Source organism: Mizuhopecten yessoensis, unplaced genomic scaffold (assembly GCF_002113885.1).
Source record: "Mizuhopecten yessoensis strain PY_sf001 unplaced genomic scaffold, ASM211388v2 scaffold9385, whole genome shotgun sequence".
NCBI lineage: Eukaryota > Metazoa > Mollusca > Bivalvia > Pectinida > Pectinidae > Mizuhopecten > Mizuhopecten yessoensis.
This window is the reverse complement of record NW_018408021.1, coordinates 1325486-1330634: the sequence shown is the minus strand read 5'-3', so window position 1 is coordinate 1330634 and position 5149 is coordinate 1325486.

The window sequence follows — 5149 nt, the reverse complement described above, 5'->3', positions numbered from 1 at the left end:
AACCACAACAACCTTATTGTAGAACTGCAATGTCTATAAGGGCAGCAATGTGCATGTACATGTGTGCACCATGTGCTTAAAGTGCATTAGGTCATTAAAATTATAACAAAATTCTATCTGATATGTGGAATGACTATAATGTTATGTATACATGTATACTGTTTTGAATATATTCTTATTAAACTTATGCCCTAGTTACAGGCAATGTTTACATGTATTATTCTAACCGACTCATGTGTATGTCATCCTGCTGCTGTCAAGTCATTCACATTGTGTAACTTGACTTTAGTATAAATTATAATGTACACAATTGATGCATTCTAACTGGAAAGATGTACTTGTATTTATAGCAGAATCGTGTATGTATATGTACTCATACACCAAGTATGTATATCTTATACCATGTGCATCAATTAATTACGTGGCTATATTTATCTATAGAATATAATTAATGTATTACCACTTGGAATGCATGCATATGTGTGTTATCTACACGGTGAATACTATATACATGTACCACCAATATAATGTATATATAGTATATCCCTTGAAAAACAAACAAACTCATCAGCGATAAAGTACTCATCTCAATCTTTTATTAACAAATATTTGTGCATCGCATGTCTTCGTTGATATACTCTCATGTCAGTAAGTCATGATGACCTAGCCTAAATCAACCTATATATATATATAACGACCAATACATTTATTTTCAGAGCATCATTGTCCAAAAACTGCAATGATGTCACATTACACTTTACACTTGAATCAATGTTTACAACCCATGTGAGACCTACATGTATAAAGTTGCCCCCGTCAATGTATTTATAGCAACATACCTTTAATGTATATCCTGGTTCAAATTATTCATGTAAAGTTAATGCTGTGTGGTTATTCCGAAACTTACCTATGCATATTTATCGTAAAATCTTATCTTGTGAATAATATAATCCCCAATTCATTTTCTATATATCTATTTATCACTACGTTTACAGTCACGTCGTCTTTCACGTGCATGACTCATTGGGTCTCAATTATAAAGACTTTCCATTTCTCCCAGTAAATCCACTAGCGAATTTTTCAAAAATACAATAATCTACAGCTTTTTTCCTATCGGACGAAACAAAAACTTACATTACATATTTAATATCCTCTGTCTGAAACTGAGTAGTAGATCTATTGGCTGTATCCTTTTATTTCATTTTTTTTTCAAGTAATCGGTGTGTATAATGAATGTTTACCAGGTGCGTGCACACTTATTATATATAAATGTTCAAGTCCCTGTGTCTTCAAGCGTCCCAGGCACTTAGATTGTGACGAGTCACATCTGTTTCCTGCTTTGTTAACCATGTGTTTTGATGAAAACTGCGCGCGTGTGTGTGTGTGTATGTAATTATTGTGTTGTGCTTGTCCCATATTTATTATACAGCCATGCTCAACTGGAATCCATATATCGCGTTAAGAAAACTATCAGCAACTGGAAGATCAACAGAACCTACCAAGTCCTCATCTCATTAATCGACAATGGGTAATTTTTGTGTAAAATTCGTATGGTCTAAATCTGTTTTTTAGGTTATTCAAAGCGCATTTTCTAAATCTACATCTTGGCTCTCACTTCATAAGTATAATACTTGAAAACAGATCTGTATATTTTGATAACATATGTTTTCTTCTGACTTCACATTTTGTTGTGCTAACTTTGTGTTGTGATATTGAAAGTAATCCGGGGCCAGTACAAACTATAACCTTGGTTCATTTGAATGTAAGGTCTCTCAGAAACAAGACAGCCTTGGTAGAAGTAGAATTTGAGGATAATGATAAAGTCTGTATAACAGAATCTCATTTAAACCCTTCAATATCTAACCTTGACATTCAGATGCACTCCTTCAATTCCAATCCTCATAGAAAAGATAGAACTACTGGTCCGGGGGATGGGGTTATAGTTTATCACAAGGATATTATTGTTATGAATAGGCGAATGGACCTAGAAAAGGATGATGTTGACCTTATATGGTTAGAAGTATCAGTTAATAATCATATATTACTTCTTTTATGTTTATACAGACCAGAAAGTAATGTTGAATACTGGAATAAATTAAAAAATACGTTGACCAGAGCTACAGATACTTCACTGGATGGGGTACTGACAGGTGATATCAATATTGATATGTTAAATCATCCGCTGATTGATCACTTATCAAGACTCCTTATCAAACATAATTTACTTAGTCTTATTAATGAACCCACAAGAATAACACCTGACAGTGCCACATTCATTGATATTATCTTTACTAATAACCAAAACATAGTTAAAAATACTCATGTATCTCCACCATTTTGCAGTGATCACTCCTCAGTACATGCTTCAATTTCTTATTCTGTATTTAAATAAGTAAGCTATAAAAATACTAATTTAAAATATGAAGAAGCAGACTTTGATAGAATGAACAATGCCTTATTTGATATTGATTGGTTGAATTTGTCTTCAATTCAGGATGCTAATACTTTAATAGCACTACAGGCAATGCAATCACGGAGCAGGTCAATAGATTCATTCCTACAAAAGTAATAACTGTGCGCCCAAATGATAAACCATGGATGAATAACACAATTAGATTGAAAATGAGACAAATAATCCCCATTATTGGGAACAATTTACAACCCAGCTACGAAATGAAACTATTGACCTTATCCGTGAGGCAAAAGCAAACTATATGAAAAATCTTGAAAAGTCACTAAATGATAACGTGTATACTCCAGACAAATGGTGGAAGATAGCTAAATCTATTACCAATTTTTCTAATAAGTCATCTTCTATTCCACCACTTGTATCCAACGGCCAAATAATCCATCACCTAACTGACAAAGCAGAGCTTCTTAACCATCACTTCGCAAATATTTCTGCATCAACACCTGACCTCGAATTACCCTAACCAGCAAAACCCAATGCCCCTCATTCACCATCAAACATTCATATCACTGAACAAGATGTTTCCGATCAAATTAATATACTCAACACTAATAAACCCCCAGACTCTGATGGTGTTATTCCTAAAATTGTGAAAAAGCTTCATGCTTCTCTCAAATTACCTCTTATGTTATTATTCAATAAGACACTAGAGTCTGGTATAATACCTTTGAGATGGAAACAAACAAATGTAAATGCTATTAATAAAGGAAATGGCTCATCTAATGATGTTATATTACCGACCAATTTCAATTACATCATTCTTCAGTAAAATAATGGAAAAAAATGTTTTTAAATATCTATACAACTTTTTGATTGAGAATAATATTATTACTAAGCATCAGTCTGGCTTTATACCTGGTGATATTACTGTCAATCAGCTTTAGTTTGTTCATAATGAAATTGCAAGCGATATGGATAAAGGAAAGGAGCTTCAATTTGTTTTTGTGATATCAGTAAAGCCTTCGACAGAGTATGGCACGAAAGTCTTTTATTTGAATTGAAATTATATGGTATAAATGGAAATCTACTTTTGTGGTTTGAAAATTATCTGCCCTCGGACCAATATTATTTCTTCTCTATATCAATGATAGCACTACTAATGTTTCCACCAATATCAAACTTTTTGCTGATGACACTTCTCTGTATGTAATTATAGATGATAACCCGGCACAGGCCGCACAATCTCTCAACACTGATCTTACTAACATAGGTGAATGGGCAACTACTTGGGACATTAAATTCAATACAAGTAAAACAAAATCCCTCTTATTTTCTAGAAAACAAGACACCCATCCCATCCCACTATTTTTCCAAAAAAGCCAAATCATAGACACATCATCACATCAACACTTAGGACTTACACTTCAAGATGATGCAACATGGAAACAGCACATACAGAATATATAAACAAAAGCTTACAATAGACTTGATATTCTTCTCCATGTCAAAACTTAAGTCAATAGAAAATCATTAATTAAAATATATGTGGGATTTATTAGGCCAATTTTGAAATATGCAGATATTATTTGGGATAATTGTACACAACAGGCAAAAGATGCTCTTAAATCTGTACAATTTGAAGCAGCTAGGATAATAACATTGGGGTATCACAGGACAAACTATACAATGAACTAGGTTGGGAAACACTATTTGTAAGACGAAATAAACACAAACATGTAATGATGTACAAAATTATGCATTGGCAGACACCTCAATACTTACAAAATGTTTTAAATCCATTTATTAATAATCAAATGATAACCCCTACCCTCTGAGACAAACTAGGCTTTTCAACTCACCGTTATGTAAAACTAGTAACTATTTCGACATTTTTTTCCCTCAAATGTGCCGCAAAATTAACACTGCAAATTCTGATCTTCTTAATTCTCCCTCTCCTGCAGCATTAAAAAATTATTTGAATAAAGATATTATTTCTGATAGTGAATCTGTTTCAATTTTCAAAACAGAAGGTAACCGAAGAGCAAGTATTATTCTATGTCAACTTCAAAACTCTTGCAGTAATTTAAATTATGATTTACACCATGACCATCTGACTAATAGTCCCGCTTGTACCTGCTCTGCTGAACATGAAACAGTATCTCATTACTTTTTGGAATATCCTATTTTTAATAATCAAATAATTACATTGTTCACTTCTCTTAATAGTTATGGAAACCAAAGTCATATTGATTAAAACATTCTTCTCCAGGGCTGTCCTGATTGTGATGGGTTTACAAATAGACGAATACTTGATAATGTGCATATTTCTATTGGAAAATCCCGTCGTTTTAATTTTTATATGACTTAAAGCCACGATGTTAAACAAAAATATACTATATATTCTATATTACATCCAGGAGATTCTAGTTGAGCATGACTACTGTCTATTACGTGTACTTATCTTAACATTGTAAATAATTACACTCTATAATTGTAACAGTTGTTGGTAGCAGTGACCTGTGCAATATATGCACATGGACTTTTGGTGTAAGCCTGCCAATATCTATCTAGAATAGTGTAAATATATATGCTGAAATAAATGTATTTGTACATGTACTTGTATGTGTGTGTAAGTGTGTATGAGGTGTGTGAGATGTTTCCTTCATAAGTTACTTCCCCTTAGCCTTGTGGTAATATGAATTATTTTGTGTTCATTATTTCATTTGTAACATGCCTAAA